At 38.0% G+C, this 18,796-nt stretch overlaps 1 long non-coding RNA gene across 1 annotated transcript; it reads left to right on the forward strand.

The window, feature by feature from the left end:
- Nucleotides 1–11,217: 11,217 nt before the first annotated feature.
- Nucleotides 11,218–15,628, forward strand: LOC141300035 (uncharacterized). The gene is made up of 7 exons (XR_012341904.1): nt 11,218–13,386; nt 13,496–13,598; nt 13,723–13,753; nt 13,862–13,957; nt 14,061–14,100; nt 14,216–14,307; nt 15,355–15,628. It is a non-coding gene; the product is annotated as an uncharacterized lncRNA (long non-coding RNA).
- The last annotated feature ends 3,168 nt before the right edge of the window (nt 15,629–18,796 follow it).

The following is an 18,796-nucleotide window of genomic DNA, read 5'->3' on the forward strand; positions in this document are numbered from 1 at the left end:
TCTTCGGCTTTCCGTCTCCGCCTCGGGCTCTCCCACCACCTGCTCCGCCTCCGTCGGTCAGACCCATGGAGTCGTCAGCCTCTCCTCCACCATGGCTCCTCCCTCCATCGGCTCCACCGTGGGATTACATCTTGGCTGCGGCCTGGGTCCCACCTGGCTCCTCCTGCTCCAGCCCCTTCCTGTCACCTCCTTGGCTCCTCCCTCCGTCATCACCTCCATGGACTATTCAGTCACCACCCTGGACTCCATCTTTTGCCCTCCTCCCGGGAGTCCGTCCTCCGCCAAAACCCCCTCCTGAGACTGTTTGCTGTTTCCCATTTGTCGGCGCGAGGACACGCCTTCCGGGAGGGGGAGGTAATGTCACACCCCCGGACTTTCATGTTGGTTTCTCCCATTTTCCCCCGCAGTTCTGAGTGTTTTGGTTTGTCCCTCATTGTTGTCACCTGGATGTTGTAATCAGTCTGTCTATTTAAGGTGTGTGTTTTCCCCTGTATTCTTGTCGGTCTTTAATGTTACCACTCCGTGTTCCTGTGTCTGCCTGTTTCCCTTTGGATTTATTAAATGTACGTCTTTTATTTACATCGTTGTTTGTGTGTTCCTGCCTGATCTGTGACAATATACTATACAATTATAATTATAATTACAAATTATACTGGCATAGAGTATATTAAAACTTTAATTATTGTAGCTGCTTATATTTTCTGATTTTTATGTTTCTCTGTTCTAAATATCTTAAAATTTAGAGGATTTGCTGCAACGCAATTTTGTCCGATATGCAAATTATTTATTAGCCTATTAGTATTTTAACCCATACCGCAAATGCTTTAAAAACACCTTTAAAAATTACTTTATTGCATTCCAGATGCTTTTAAAGAACTTTTCAATATACATGTTATCTTATATCTTAAATGTAAACCATGAATTGGTTGTATTCCCTGTGTAATGAATCTCCTACTTACATTGTAGGTACGTCTGAGCTTTGTTTATGATGAGAAAAATCAAGAGTTGCGCGCACTCAACAAAACCGACAAGACTCATTTGAACGTTTCTGAATAGACATTGCATTCCTAAACTCAACAGAATCGTTTGTGATTGGTTATAATACGCAACACTGTAAAAACGCCTAAAAAGAATTACGGTGCAGGTGAGCAGATCTTAATGTAATGCCGCAATTGAAACTTTCTATTAATTTTCATTTTATTAGCAACAGACGTAATATATTGATTTTTATTTTATTTTTTGTGCAGGGGAATGTGTCCAATTTAGTGGCATTTTTTGCCCCAGGTCCCCGTGGCCTTAGACACGCTCCGCCTATGGGTTCACAAACTTACAAGTAGGACTGTATACTGCTTATCAAAGATGCTGAAGCACAAATTTAATGCATGTGGCACCATGCACTTCATGGGAGACATTTTGAAAGGCAATTGCTATGTGCTGCTCATGCTGTATGTTTACTATCCAACTTGGTCTTACAATGCAATTCTTTTTCATAGATTTGCCAGCTACCGCCATTTCCATGCGTTTTGGCTGCAGACTGAACCTGCCACTAGGCAAATTGTACGTGTTGGACAATCATCGACAGCCAAAGTCCCTGATGCGACTACTGACCCACCATGTAGACCAGTAGGCATACTTTACAACATAACTACTATTACTACTACTACTACTACATTACTATACTGCTATAATGGTACTACCACTAATTGCACATATCTATACATGTTGTTCATACATTGTTCATATTACCATATTTATTCTGCTCTTATAAGTTTACTGCTAATGCACTGCACATACTTATATTTAATTTATGCTACTCTAAACAAACTTCTGAACACAACTGTATACTACTGTCTATACTGCACTATATCTTTTGTCCTGTCTATATGCACCACCTACTCTGTATGTCACATAAGCTTTTTTGCACTTCTGGTTAGACACAAACTGTATTTAGTTTGTCTCTGTACTTGTACTCTGCACATTGACAATAAAGTTGAATCTAATCTGAAATCGAAATCTAAATGTCAATATTTTCAGATGTAGTGCTATGCTTTTACAAAGACTTTAGTCGTGCACAATGTCTACCCACAGAGCCGCTGTCTACCGCTGGTTGATGAGTTGTTCCTCTTTTTGGTCTATCTGTCTCTGGGTCTGAAGGAGAAGGATCTAGCGGACCGCTTCAATGTACACCAGTCAACAGTTAGTAGAACAATTAGAACCTGGGCTACACAGTTTTGGGTGCTGTGGGCATTTGGATGTCTCCTGATGCAGTCCGTGCCATGATGCCTAGTGTCTTCGAAAGGTACTCTGACACACAGGTGATAGTAGACTGCACTGAACTAAAATGTCAAACCCCTTCCTCACTGCTTTTGCAGAGTGAGATGTACTCCCAATACAAGTCTCACACCACAGTGAAGGGAATGATTGGTGTGTCCCCACACGGTGCTGTCACCTTTGTGTCAGCACTGTACTCAGGTTCTATCAGCGATAAAGAACTGTTCAGGCAGTCTGGAATAATCCCGTTACTAGATAAAGACATGGCTGTAATGGTTGACAAGGGCTTTACAATTGATGATTTAGTACCGGGTAAAGTACACAGACCACCATTTCTCGGAAAGAACTCTCAGCTGTCTCGTGAAGAGGTTTTAGCTACTCAGGACATTGCACGGCTGAGAATACACGTGGAGAGAGTGATTAGGCGCATCAAAGAGAATAAATTGTTCGATTCCATCATCCCTCTGACTATAGCTGGTAGTATCAACCAGCTTTTTGCAGTAGCCTGCCTTCTCTCAAATTACCAGAACAAGCCACTGGTCAAGGCTTGGGCCAAATAGATCATCTAATGTGCCTATTGTACCAAACCATTGTACCTATTGTAAATTCATTTGTACATAAAGCACGATATACATAAGTTTGCAGACATTTTTTTTATTCTGTCAAATAAATGTTGTGCCCAGTACCTAACATCTGTTGAAAGTCAGGTACTTGGGCATATATATGTTGAAATAATAATTGTCTGTCTTCGAATTACTTTCATGATTTCTTGGTTAACCTCTATACGTTGGACTAGCATGTCTTCTTGGGCACAAACGACAAAGTCACACCATGTCATTCCTGTCAGCATAAGTTGGCCCTGCACCTGCCAGTAGTACATGTGGCTTTCTTTTAACAGCAGTGTTCCTTCTTGCATGTTTAGATATTTTCAGTCAACGTAGCTGGTAACATTGGGGCACTTGATCTCAACTAGGCCAAATGGTGGCTGCGCAAGAGGGTCAAATACTAGGCCATCTGGTGAGGTGCCAAGCCATGGGGCGTCAGGGTGAACAATTAGGCCACAGGGCATGTAGTTGACATTCCTTATTTTGCAGTATTCTTGTGCTGCCATAAACTCCATATCTGCACCTGTTTGAGTAAAAGATGTTTCTAAATTTGAGTTGAATGGTCGTAACACAGTGAGCATGATGTAAAGTATTGTAATTAGCAAATGAATGTAATTGCAAGGTAGGGTAACAGTTAACTTAGAAATTGACAGTTATGTGTGTACCTCTTTTCATTTCAGCTGTCTGTCTCGTTCCTTTGAGGATGCGTTCAGCCAGAGACTGTGCTGAGCCATCTCCCCTGACAAAGCACACCTCTCTGAAATGAGAGGAGGTTATGCGAGGCCTGCGCAGCTGATGCCACTCTGAACTTCCAGCCTGCTCTCTGGTTGCCACCTCAATCATTCTTGCCATTTCAAATGTCACATTCATACTTTTCAAATGGAAGTGCTGTTCCTCAGTTAGCTCATGCACCCAGTCTGTTGGGGCAAGCCGGTAATCATTTGTTGGAAGCTGTGGAAAAGGTGGAGCATCCATATGGGTATTTATCACCTTAGTAGGTTTTATGGGCTGCTGGTAGGAAAGCACACTTCCCTTTTGGGCTAAACCAAGTGATGTCTCCACCAGTGTTCTCTCATCACTGATGGCCATTGTTGCTATAAGGGGCCTCTCTTCGATTGCGAAGTCTCTGTAAGGGTCCTCAATAAATAGCAGCCCAATATCACATGGGTTCCCATTCACACCCTTGTAGAGTGTACTTCTGTGTGACAAAGTAATAATAATGATGATAATAATAATAATAATAACAAGCTTTCTTTGTATGGCACCTTAAATACACAGAATGCAGCAATAGCTTTGAGGCATAATGAATAAAAGCAGTTTCTCCACATTAGAGGATCTAAATTTCCTTGGTGGTTGATAATTAAAAGCTCAGAGATATATGAAGGTGCTATGCCATTCAGAGCTTTGTTGGTAATTAACATAACCTTAAAATCAATTCAATAGGAAACAGGGAGCTAGTGCAGTTCAGCTAACACAGGGGCTAATGTGTACTTTCTTGGTCTAGCAGAGTTCTGAATGAGTTCTAATTTCTTCATGTTTTTGGGGAGACCAGTAAAAGGTGCATTGCAGTAGTCTAGCCTGCTAGTGATAAAGGCCTGAATTAGTTTTTCTGCATCTTGTTGAGTTTAAATTAGTCTAGTGTCATTAAGTTGTTTGCACTGAAAACAATCCTCATTTGACATGAGGATGACCTGAAGGTAGGAACCATTTTTCACTCAGCGTGGGTTTTCAGAAAAGTTTCTACCCTTGAGGCATCCAAATACAGTCAGATTGTTACGAATCATAACATGCTGTGCCTGAGCTAATGTTTACGTGTATGTATCTCAGAGACTACCTCACCTGATTCCTCCTTCCATGCGCCTGTTAAGCCTGGGTCTTGTGACAATCATGCTGCTTATGGGCCCAGGTTTCACTCCCTTATGAAGTAAAGTAAATAAACAGAGTCTCCACTATATTACGCTGCACCTCTAATACTTCTGACCTTAAATCACTATACTTTCTTTTAGCAATTTACCATTTTATTGCTGCATACATAGCCTAACTCTTACATACAGTACATTTGCCTTACTGCAGTTCTGGGCTTGTGCCATTGTTGTTCTGTCTCTGTGCAGGCATGAACAGGGGGCACAACCTGGATATTGAGCTCTGAATAATGTGCTGTCTGAAAGAGCAGTGCAGCAGTGTGATTACACACTGCTGTGCCAGCTTTGCACGAACACTGACTGGAGGTCATGACGACAGGTTCTGAATCACGAAGCACTATCTGTGTAGAATACAAAAAGAGACATAGATAGAGAGATAGATAGATAGATTGATAGTTTTTATTGTCCCATAGGGAAAATGTTTTCCACACAACATTACATCATGTTCCATAGCACAACATAGAAAACAAATATAACATGTATGCATGTATGAAACTACAAGCAACTGAGGTGGTGGTGACAATATTACAGCTTGTTCAGCAATGAGATGGCGATGGGGACACTTTTTTTAAAGTGACATTAGTCCAGTTTAGTGCTCTGTATGTGGCCGGATGGAAGTAGTGTGAAGAATTGGTTCAGGGGATGGTCTGTGTCAGCTGCTATGTGTAAGGCGTGTGATGGCTGTGTCATTCATGTCTGATAGGCTGGGTGTGGGGAGACTGATTATCTTGGAGGTAATATGTATGATTTTAGTGAGTTTGACTGATGACCTGTTGACAATTGCACAAAGATTGTCAATGATGTGTCCTTTGAAGTGTTTTTGAAGTGTATTTTGCAACTTAAACCGTTATCAGAACAAATAACACTGAATTAACAGGGCTCGCAAAATTTCTAAATCTCTGGTAGCTCTTCGGGTGGTAGCCCGAAAATCATTTTAACTAGCCCAAATAATGTTTTATTTTATTTTTTTAATTTAGACAATTTTATAGGAGTCTAAATGTCAATCAAAAATGTTTTCAATACATAAATATAAACAAATATCAAGGAATTAATTTTATTTCTATTTACAGTGTATCTGCAGAATTTCTAAATATCAATTTAAGGCAATTTATGATCCTTTTTAAGAGCTGCACATGTAAAATGAACAGTATGAGTGGGGTTGGACGATATACGGTATTAAGCCATAACATTAATTTTTTTCACAAAAAAATCTTATACATGGGCGTTTCAGCCTTTATCCCATTAAAAGGAATAATTCATTTATATAATGCATTACATTTATTTAAAACATAATGTCTTAATTGTTTAGATTTTTAGAAAGCACATTAACTTCCTTCACATTTACAACTCTGTGTGTTTGCTGCATAAAAAAACATTGGTCGAGATTTGCAATAATCTGACCAAAAACAGCTGAAAATTTGGATGTGCAAATTCATTCTGTCACTAGAGGGAGCTTTAGTAGTGCTGAAATATTACGGTTTCCCTAGTGACGGCTGAAAGCAAAGCAGCATTAACGTAGTTTTATCAGACATGAAATGAAAATGCCAAGGACACGTTTCTGAGGACACTTGGTTTCCTTCAGATACATTCATATAAAGACATCAGTGCCTCGTTTTGACTTTAAAACGTGCTGTGAGCATATTTATTCAATGACATCCTTGCTTCTTAAGGTTTAATCCAGCCCTATCGCGATTCTCGTCTTTCCGTCCCCAACAAGACCTCTTAAAATTATAATTAATCCTCTTCTTTTACTATTTAACATATTTACAACTTTTTATGGCCTTAAAATTGATACAACTAAATTGAGGAGTTTTTAAGGACCTGCAGGAGCCCTCTACCTCAGAATAGTCCGTCGGGCAGCCGGTGAAACATGTTGGTAGCCCGACTGGAAAACACAATAGCCCCGGGACATCGGGCTAGCGATTTTGCGAGCCCTGATTAAGATTTGTACAGAATACCCAAACCCTTCCCTAAACATTAGCCTACTCTCAAGCTGTGTGGTTTCTCATTCTTCTGCATGGACCTGTGACAAGCTGCTCTGACACTGACAGTACCGGTCAACCTGTCTTTGTTTGAAACTGGTGGACAAGATACAGCATTCAGTCATCACATTTGTCATTATTCTAACAATGTTTTACTATTGTAAAACACCTAAGAACAGCAGTCTACCTAAACATTAGACCTAACTTAGATGGATTACCTAACATAAAAGGTTGACTAGTAACGTTAGTATAAACACATAGGACATCGTAGTAATTGGTACTATAACAACATTGCTAAAATGCAGTCTTCATTTGATTGTTTTAATATTCTGTGAGCAAAAATAAAAGGCTAAAGTACTGATAACATACAAGTCTAAACTAACTAACGTTAATGTAGCTAACGTTAACACTATAACGTCATCGCCGGATGCCATTAGAAAAAGCTATACTACATACCTTCATAATTATGAATAAATGAGGAGGCGTAAAACTTAAATCCCTTATCTAACAGAGTACTCGGGGCTCTGGACGTCCGTTTGGCTATACGGTGTACATCCGAAATTGTTATTTGTGGTAGCTCCTGTAAACACCGGCTATAAAAGGTGGCCATAACTTCGCTGTACCAGTACAGTAGCGGACGGCCGGAAGTAGTTAAGGCTGTTTTGTAGAACCCGGAAGAATGTTGCGCATAACGTCTATTGTAGTCTGCACTGCTTGCCACATGTATAGCTTATCTATCTCTGTCAGCAGTGAGCCTTATACATGTGATAAATGCAGGAATATAGTCAGGCTGACAGAGAAGATTTCAGAACTAGAATCACACATCCAAACTTTAATAGAGGATAGTAAGAATGTGAGGGCCTTAGATACGGTTTTGGATGCGACTAGCTCAGAAAGTCCTGTACATTGTTCGGTTCCGGTAACAACGCCCGTGCAGCAGGGCAACTGGGTGACTGTGAGACGACATAGTCGCGGGTCAAAACACTGCTCTTCCGTTCCGATCAGAACATCAAACAGGTTCTCCCCACTCAGTGAAGCACCCACTGAGAAACCTGATAAAAGTGCTCTAGTAATTGGCGATTCTATTGTACGGAACGTGAAAATAGAGACTCCAGGCACCATAGTCCAGTGTTTACCGGGAGCCAGAGCGCCTGACATCTTGGCAAATTTAAAAGTGCTGGCTAATGCTAAACGTAAATTCAGTAAGATTGTTATTCACATCGGCACTAATGATGTTCGACTTCGCCAGTCGGAGATCACTAAAAATAATGTTAAAGAGGTGTGTGAACTTGCAAGTACGATGTCAGACACTGTAATATGCTCTGGTCCCCTCCCTGCTTACCGTGGTGACGAGATACACAGTAGACTGTGGTCACTCAATGGCTGGATGTCAAAGTGGTGCCCACGAAATAACATAGGTTTCATAGACAATTGGACGAGTTTCTGGGGCAGACCTGACCTGTTGAAAAGAGATGGTCTTCATCCCTCCGGATGTGGAGCATCTCTCCTATCTAGAAATATGGCACATAGTCTTAGCGTTTGCACTTGACTAACTGGGGCCCAGGTCAGGAAGCAGACAGACTGGCTAAACCGACCGTCTGCTAGCCGACTCACGTCGCAGAAATCAGTTAATTCTCAGCACATAGAGACCCTTTCACCTAGATATCACACTATAGAGACTGTGTCTGTTCCCCGAGCAAGAAAATACAAAAAACGCCTGAATCAAATCAAGACTAACAATTTAATTGATGTTCAACAAATAAAAAATATATATAATACAGAGAAACAATTGATAAAGCTTGGCTTATTGAATATCAGGTCCCTTTCTACGAAAGCACTTTTTGTAAATGATATGATCACTGATCATAAGCTAGATGTGCTCTGTTTGACAGAAACCTGGCTAAAACCAGACGATTACATTATTTTAAACGAGTCCACCCCCAAGCTTACTGTTATAAACATGAACCGCGTCTAAAAGGTAAAGGGGGAGGTGTTTCTACTATTTATAGCAATATTCTCAATGTCTCTCAGAGAAAGGGCTTCAAATAAAACTCGTTTGAAGTAATGGTGCTTCATATAGCATTATCCAGAGAAACAAGTGCTAATGATAAATCCGCCGTGACGTTTGTACTAGCTACAGTTTACAGGCCACCAGGGCACCATACAGACTTTATTAAAGAATTTGCTGATTTTCTATCCGAGTTAGTGTTGGCCGCAGATAAAGTCTTAATAGTGGGTGATTTTAACACCCATGTTGATAATGAAAAAGATGCATTAGGAACAGCATTTATAGATATTTTGAACTCTATTGGGGTTAGACAACACGTGTCAGGTCCTACTCATTGCTGAAATCATACTCTAGATTTAATACTGTCACATGGAATTGATGTTAATGGTGTTGAAATTCTGCAGCAAAGCGACGATATCTCAGATCATTATCTAGTCTCTTGTATACTCCAGATAGCTAAAACTGTAAATTCAACTCCTTGCTACAAGTACGGTAGAACCATCACTTCTACTACAAAAGACTGCTTTGTAAGTAATCTTCCTGACTTATCTGAATTCCTCAGCATATCCAATAGCTCAGAAAAACTTGATGATGTAATAGAAACTATTTTCTAGCACTTTAGATACAGTTACTCCAGTGCGCTTAAAAAAGATTAAGAAAAACAGTGTAACACCGTGGTATAACAATCACACTCGCGCCCTAAAGAGAAAAGCACGAAAAATGGAACGCAGCTGGAGGAAAACAAAACTAGAGGTTTTTCGTACTGCTTGGCGTGAATGCAACTTATCTTATAGAAAAGCATTAAAAACTGCCAGATCGGATTACTTTTCGTCTCTCTTAGAAGAAAACAAACATAACCCTAGGTATTTGTTCAATACTGTGGTTAAATTAACGAAAAATATAGCAGAAACAGGTGCAGACATTTCCCAACAGCACAGCAGTAATGACTTTATGAAGTACTTTACCTCCAAGATAGACACTATCAGAGATAAAATTGTAACCATACAGCCGCCCGCTACAAAATCGCATCAGATAATGCGTTGTAGATCTCCTGAGGAACAATTCCACTCATTCTCTATTATAGGAGAGGAAGAATTGTATAAAATTGTTAAATCATCTAAACCTACAACATGCATGTTAGACCCTATTCCATCTAAGCTACTAAAGGAGGTACTTCCAGAAGTCATAGATCCTCTTCTGAATATTATTAATTCGTCACTATCATTAGGATATGTTCCCAAAACCTTCAAACTGGCTGTTATTAAGCCACTCATTAAAAAAACCACAACTTGACCCCAATGAACTAATTAACTACAGACCAATTTCGAATCTCCCTTTTCTGTCAAAGATACTAGAAAAGGTAGTATCCTCACAATTATGCTCCTTCTTAGAGAAAAATGGTATCTGTGAGGATTTCCAGTCAGGTTTTAGACCATATCATAGTACTGAGACTGCTCTAATTAGAGTAACAAATGACCTGCTCTTGTCAACCGATCGTGGTTGCATCTCTCTATTAGTGCTACTGGATCTTAGTGCTGCGTTTGATACTATTGACCACAACATTCTTTTAAATGGACTTGAAAATTATGTAGGCATTAATGGTAGTGCACTGGCTTGGTTCGAATCGTACTTATCAGACCGTCATCAGTTTGTGGCAATAAATGAAGAAGTATCATTTAAATCACAAGTGCAGTATGGAGTACCTCAAGGCTCAGTACTAGGGCCATTACTTTTTACGCTTTACATGTTACCCTTGGGAGAGATCATCAGGAAACATGGTGTTAGCTTTCATTGTTACGCTGATGATACTCAGCTCTATATTTCTTCGCAGCCCGGCAAAACATATCAATTCGAAAAACTAACAGAATGCATAGCTGATATTAAAAAATGGATGGCGAGTAACTTCTTACTGTTAAATTCTGAAAAAACAGAGGTGTTAATTATTGGACCTAAAACCTCCACAAGTAATAACCTAAAACACAGTCTAATACTAGATGGCTGCTCTGTAAATTCATCGTCATCAGTTAGGAACCTAGGCGTCCTATTCGATAGCAATCTCTCCTTTGAAAGCCACATTTCTAGCATTTGCAAAACCGCATTTTTCCATCTTAAAAATATATCGAAATTACGACCTATGCTATCAATGTCAAATGCTGAAACATTAATTCATGCGTTCATGACCTCAAGGGTAGATTATTGTAATGCTTTATTGGGTGGTTGTTCTGCACGCTTAATAAACAAACTCCAGCTGGTCCAAAATGCAGCAGCTAGAGTTCTTACTAGAACTAGAAAGTATGAGCATATTAGCCCGGTTCTGTCAGCACTGCATTGGCTCCCTATAAAATATCGTATAGATTTTAAAATCTTGCTAATTACTTATAAAGCCCTCAATGGTTTAGCTCCTCAGTACTTGAGCGAGCTTCTATCGCATTATAGTCCCTCACGTCCGCTGCGTTCTCAAAATTCTGGCAATTTGATAATACCTAGAATATCAAAATCAACTGCCGGCGGCAGATCATTTTCTTATCTAGCGCCTAAACTCTGGAACAATCTACCAAACACTGTTCGGGAGGCAGACACACTCTGTCAGTTTAAATCTAGATTAAAGACACATTTCTTTAACCTGGCTTACACATAAAACATTAACACATTCCTATAATTCAAATCCGTTAAAGGATTGTTAGGCTGCATTAATTAGGTCAGCCGGAACCGAAAACACCTCACATTACATCTGATGCACTCGTTGCATCGTAAAAAGAATGGCATCTACGCTAATATTAGTCTGTTTCATTCTTATTCCGAGGTCACCGTAGCCACCAGACCCAGCCTGTATCCGGATCAGATGGTCACTGCAGTCCCCCGGATCCAGTCCGCACCGGCTTAGATCATGGATCACCACCTGGAGATGACTTCAATAGCCATGGATGTCAACCAGATGAGCTCCAGAGACCGATCATCAATGAAGAACTCGCCAACCTAGATGATATCACTGAATTCATTGATGAACTGCCTTTAACTGAAAATTGATTATCTTCAATAATGCGTTACTTACACACTATTGTTCTGTTTAAATACTGTGCAGTTGCTTTGACACAATCTGTATTGTTACAAGCACTATATTAATAAAGGTGACTTGACTTGACTTGACTAGATGAGGGACAGGTGCAGGAACAGGGGGAAGTTCCCCAGACAAGTGCATTGCAACTCGGCAAGTAAGCATGAGAGGAGGATAATTAGGGTTATGTCCTAGGTAATCTGACTTTAGCAAATGTAATTTCAGGTTGCTACATTTGTATCTATACCCCAATGAAATAAAACTATTGCAGTTTTTACAGTTGATTAGCTATAAAACATGATATAAACATGCAGCTGCATTAACATGAAGGCAGAAGAAATATTTAATAAGTAATTAAACCGTTTTTGTGCACACTGCATAGTCCATAGTCAAGTCAAAAAATCTTGTTTCCTGCTAAAAAAGTATTTTTAACCTTGTTACTTATATACTAAGCAAGAGTATAAAGTGTTAGATTATTAATCTTATATTGAGTATATAGGCCTATGACTTATTTTTAGAATTCTTACCAAGTGTGATTTGTCTTATTTCATTGGTAGATTATTTCACTTAAGTTAAGAAGTTTTCGACTAAAATCATGTATTTTAAGGGTTAGGTTAGTCGAAAGCTTCTTAAATTAAGTGAAATAATCTGCCAATGAAACAAGAATTTGCTAAGAATTCTCAAAATAAGACAAATATACTCAAAATAAGATTAATAATATAACCTCTTCTGCTCTTGCTTAGTATATAAGTCTCAAAACAAGATCAAAAATACTTTTTAGCTGGAAACAAGATTTTTTTGACTTGGTTAGATGAACAGTTTTTGCAGAGCCGTATTTTTTGCACAAATTAATTAAGAGATTAGCAAGTAATAAATATAGTTTAAGATTGCATGCCATTTCTACCATTTGTTTTTGTATGTTTTAGGTAGTCACCTCATCTGCATATTTTTTTAGCAGAGAGACATTAAAGAGGGCTGTTCTGTGAGTATTCTACACTATGCTTTTTACACATCTTTTAGTCAAAATCAGAGATAATGCTATAATTCGGAAGGTAAAACATCATGGGTTAAGATTATTTTTAGACCCGTGTATTTTGAAGTATTTTGAGACCCGTGTCTGCTGCTGATTAGCTTTCACACACATCTGTTGTTGTGGGCTGAGCTGAGTCAAAGTCCAGGGCTGTTTTTTAGTCCCAGACCGCCACTGCTGCCCACTGTGTTCACTGTGTGTGTGTGTGTGTGTGTGTGTGTGTGTGTGTGTGTGTGTGTGTACTTCACAATACGTCACGACTTTCACTTTTTTCACTGAATGACTTTAAAGTTTTTTCCTTATATTTCTTTAATTAGATGGTTCAATTGGTTCTGGGTCATGGGCTGAAAGACAGGAGCAAGGAAAATTGGAAGAATTTGTTGCTGCGATTGGAGCTAAATAAAGAGTATAAACTATATTGTACTATATATTTTTTATTTTTCCCCTTACATAATTGTTTATCTTTTTTTTACAGGCACACATTGTTTGGCTGAGACTGAAGCTTGATTAAGTGTAAGTTTTGCATTTTCATACTAAATAATGTTTATAAACTATATCTTAAGATGAGCCAACATTTGAATGATTTTAAGTTTTTTTTTTTTTTTCTTATTTCTATCATAAGATGGCTGAGTTCAATTGTTTCCGGCACATGGACTGAAAGATGTAGGAGGAAGGAAACGTGGAAGAATTTGTTGCCGCGATTGGAGCTCTAGATCTGCAGATGGGTAAGTTTTGCATTTCTGTACCAAATAAAGAGTATAAACTATATTTTAGGATAAGTCAATATCTGAACCAATTGAAATTATTTTTTTCCCGGTACATAATTGTTTTTCTTTCTTTTTTTTCCAGGCACACATTGTTTAGCTGTGAGACTTGAAGGGTAAGTTTTGCATTTTTTTTACTAAATAATGTGTATAAAATATATCTTATTAAAATGAGTCAACATTTGAATGACGTTAAAGGTCTTTTCCTATATTTCTATCATTAGATGGCAGAGTTTGATTGGTTCCCGGGCCATGGGATGGAAGATTTAGGAGCTAGGAAATGAGGAAGAATTTGTCACCAGAGTTGGATCTGCAGATGGGTACTGTACTAAATAAAGAATATAAAATATATTGTAAGATAAGTCAATATCTATACTGCTTTAAAATATTTTTTCCTCTTACATTGTTTTTCTTTTTTTACAGGCACACATTGTTTGGCTGTGAGTCTGAAACTTGATTAAGAGTAAGTTTTGTATTTTTGTACTAAATAATGTTTATAACATTATTAACTATATCTTATTAAAATGAGCCGCCATTTGAATGATTTTAAAGTTTTTTTCCTATATTTCTGTCATTAGATGACTGTGTTTGATCGGTGCCCTTGTCATGGGCTTGAAAATGGAGGAGCGAGGAAGAGTTTGTGCCCGCGATTGGAGCTGCAGATCCACCGGTCAGTGTGGTTTGGACTATTAAAGAGAGAGTTCACCCAAAAATGAAAATACTCTCATGTCGTTCTACACCTGTAAGACCTTTGTTGATCCTCAGAATACAAATTAAAATATTTTTTGACAAAATCCTGGGGCTTTTTGTCCCCCCACAGGCAGCAGTGGCACAACTACCATGTTCAAGGTCTAGAATGATAAGAAATACACCATTAAAGTAATCCATGTGACTCCAGTAGTTTAACCTCTGTTTGTGAAGCAACTTAATTCTTTTGTTTGAGCAAAAAACATACTTTACCAATTTATTTCCAAAAATATGTTGATCTGCAATACACACTCACAAGAGAACCAGGATGTATGTGTGTTCACGCAAGAGTTGACATTGTAGCGTAAACAAGCATTGGGTAATATATTTTTATTTATTTATTTATTTGAGGTTAAACCACGGGAGTCACAAGGATTACTTTAATAATTACTTTATACCGTTCTGTGCCTTGAATGTGTAAGCTACATTGCTGACAATAGAGGGTCAGAAAGCTCTCAGATATGATCAATAATATATTTAGAATTAAACAAAAATTGTTGTGGCAAAATTTTTGCTGATATAGCGCTTTTAAACTGTGGTCACAGTATGCAGCTTCAGCAGCCCTTGCTGTTTAAAATGTGTATTGTGATTTGTTTAACATCTAGCTGACTAGAATCATCACATATTTGCATCAGAATTCAACAAACTTGTCCAAACTTGGTCCTGAAAGGCAGGTGTCCTAGAGAGTTTAACTATTAACTCGCCTGCCTTGAAGTTTCTGGTATGCCCAGTAAGTCCTTAGTTAACTGTTTCAGATGTGTTTAGTTAAGGATGGAGCTAAACTCTGCAGGACAGTGACCCTCAGAGCAGGATTAGACACCACTACTTAAACCATCAATTTTTTTACTTAAGAAAATTAAATGAGTTTCTGAATCAAAGTATTTGTGTATATTTAAGTTTATCAGTGTGTATATATATATAATACCCAACTGTTAGTAATTTTTACTTTACCTATTTTCTGATTTTAAAGGCTCATGGTGAAGGTAATGCATGCAAGAAGGGCATGCAAGCTGGCCTCCTAATACGAAGACTACGATGGTGCACTGCAGGACACCTTTCTTCTTTTAAATTATCAAGAAAAAAAGGAATGTAATGGACATGTTTTCTTTCAAAGCTTGTCTCAGTGGTTGTTTTCCATTAAGTATGAGTACATTTTCTGCTTTGTTTGACAGTTTCTTAGCAGTTTATTGATACTTTTGTGCCCTTATTGTACATATACTGACATTCACACATTAGCATGGCATGCACAGGCAGTTTGTGTACTGTTGTGTACTGTTTTTGATATTAAAAACTGATAATTTTTTTTATAAAATTTAAATGTTTCAAATGTTGAAGTTTTTTTATTCATACTTAAAATAAAGTTTACATTATCATAACTAAAAAATGTATGTTAAATGTTTTTTTTAACTTAATTTAATAAGTTGAAACAGAAAATCTTGTAAAGTCAAATGAACTTATTTAAAGCAATTCAACACTAGGCAAGATTTAAAGTCGTGAGTTGAAATAACTTGTGCTTGTAAGTTGAAATTACTTACAAACATAAGGCAGCCACAAAACTTACGTTCTTAAGTTGAAATGGGTGAATTTTTTTTACAGTGTATATACAAATAAGTATACATTGACTCTTATTAAAGCAACTGTATTAAAGTTATTCAGTCAAGAGCAGGGAGTGATTTTTCTTTGTTTTGTTTTATTGGCCTACCATCACCCAAAAATGACAATTCTATCATCATTTACTCACTTAAGTGTTTTTAAACTTAAATTAGTTTATTTCTTCTGTTAAACATAAACCTTATTTCCATAACAAATCTTACTTCCATAGTATTTTATTTATTTTTCCCCACAAAGTCAGTGGGGACCAGCTACTGTTATCCACATTCTTCAAAATATTTTGTGTTCAACACAAGAAAAAAAAAAATTAACAGAGGTTTGGGACAACATGTGAGTACATTTTTGGGTGAACTGTCCCTTTAATGACAATTGGCAGCAAGTTTTAAGAGCTGCATGCATCTAATATACAGGCGGCACAGTTTTTCTCTAAACTGTTTACTTTCACTTTAGACATAACCAACAGTGTTTATATGTAATCCTTATGTGTTTTTTTTTTTTACAGTATTAGTGAATTAGATGTAAAAATAGCTTAGTCCAGTAATCAGGCATTGTTTGACAGGCTTTTAGCTCATGAAGTGCATGCTAGAAAAGTGCTTCAAAATAAGGCTTCAAAGCACATGCAAATAATGTACTTTTGTGATTGCGAATAAGTGCAGTGTCCTGTGAGTGTTGTACAGTATATTGAGACTGAGGCACACTGTAGCACGATACTACAATATTTTTTCAAAAGCAGATTGTAGAGACATTTTAATCGTTCACAATCAAAAATTGTCATATATCACACCCCTAGTATATACTGTATATAAGGCAAGGCAAGGCAAGTTTATTTATATAGCACATTTCATACACAATGGTAATTCAAAGTGCTGTACATAAAAATGAATTAAAATCACAATAGAACATCACATCACATCACATCACATAAAAAGCATAAAAATCATCTTAGGTCAGTACAGATAGTAAAAATTTAAAATAATAATCACACTAACAACAATAAAAACAGAATTTAAGAACATTTCAGATGATTTAAAAGATTGATTTTAAAATTAATTAGCACAGTAAAATGATTATACATAAAATAATGCAGTCTGTTCGGACGTAGCACAGTGCTCATTCAATAAATGCACAACTAAACAGGTGAGTTTTAAGTCTGCGTTTAAATGTGTCTAATGTATTAGCACATCTGATCTCTTCTGGAAGCTGGTTCCAACTGCGGGCGGCATAATAGCTAAAAGCGGATTCCCCTTGTTTTGTGTGAACCCTTGATATTACTAACTGACTCGATCCTAGTGATCGGAGTTGTCTGTTAGGTTTGTATACTGTGAGCATATTTGCAATGTATGTAGGTCCTAGGCCATTGATTGCTTTATAAAAGTACTTTAAAATCTATCCTAAACATAACTTGTAGCCAGTGTAAGGACCTGAGGACTGGTGTGATATGCTCTGATTTTTTGGTTCTAGTCAGAATCCTGGCAGCAGCGTTCTGTATGAGCTGCAGCTGTCTAATGGTCTTCTTGGGAAGGCCAGTGAGGAGACCATTACAATAGTCCACCCTGCTGGTGATAAAGGCATGAACAAGTTTCTCCAAATCTTGACGGGAAACAAAACATCTAATTCTTGCAATGTTATTGAGATGGTAGTATGCTGATTTAGTTACTGCTTTGACATGGCTACTGAAACTGAGGTCTGACTCCAGAATCACACCCAGATTCTTGACTTGATTTTTTGTTTTTTGACCCCTAGTGTCAAGGTACGCATTTACCTTATGAACTTCATCTTTGTTTCCAAATGCAATGACTTCCGTTTTCTCCTTGTTTAACTGTAAAAAGTTTTGGCACATCCAACTGTTAATTTCATCAATGCATTGGCAGAGGGAGTTAATGGGGCTGTAGTCATTTGGCGATAAGGCTAGGTAAATCTGGGTATCATCTGCATAGCTGTGATATGCTATTTGGTTCTTTCTCATTATTTGACTTAGTGGGAGCATATACAGGCTAAACAGCAGCGGCGCTAGAATTGAGCCTTGTGGGACTCCGCATGTCATGGACGTCCACTTAGACTTATGTTCTCCTATACTCACATAATAGCCTCTCCTATTCTCACATAATATACAGTGAGGAAAAAAATGATTTTGTACGTTTGCCCACTGACAAGGGAATGATCAGTCTATAATTTTAATGGTAGGTTTATATGAACTGAGAGACAGAATAACAACAAAAAATCCAGAAAGACGCATTTCAAACAAATTATAAATTGATTTGCATTTTTAATGAGTGAAATAAGTATTTGATTCCTTCACAAAACATGACTTAGTACTTGGTGGCAAAACCCTTGTTAGCAGTCACAGAGGTTAGACAATTCTTGTAGTTGGCCACCAGGTTTGGGGATTTTGTCCCACTCCTCTTTGCAGACCAAGTCATTAATGTTTTGAGACTGATGTTTGCCAACTCAAACCTTCATTGGCCTGTACATGTGCTTTCTTGAGCAGGTGGATCTTGTGGGCGCTCCTGGATTAGTCCTTTTAGTTACCAATTGTTTTCTTGGTGACTATGGTACCAGCTGCCTTGAGATCATTGACAAGATCCTCCTGTGTAGTTCTGGATTGATTCCTCACCGTTCTCATAATCATTGAAACTCCTCAAGGTGAGAAATTGCATGGAGCCCCAGACCGAGGGAGATTGACAGTTATTTTGTGTTTCTTCCATTTGCGAATAATCACACCAACTGTTGCCACCTTCTCACGAAGCTGTTTGGTGATGGTCTTGTTGCCCTTTAAGAGAATGCTCATAATCTCAGCTTGT

This window comes from Garra rufa, chromosome 24 (genome assembly GCF_049309525.1).
Source record: "Garra rufa chromosome 24, GarRuf1.0, whole genome shotgun sequence".
In the NCBI taxonomy this organism is placed as follows: domain Eukaryota; kingdom Metazoa; phylum Chordata; class Actinopteri; order Cypriniformes; family Cyprinidae; genus Garra; species Garra rufa.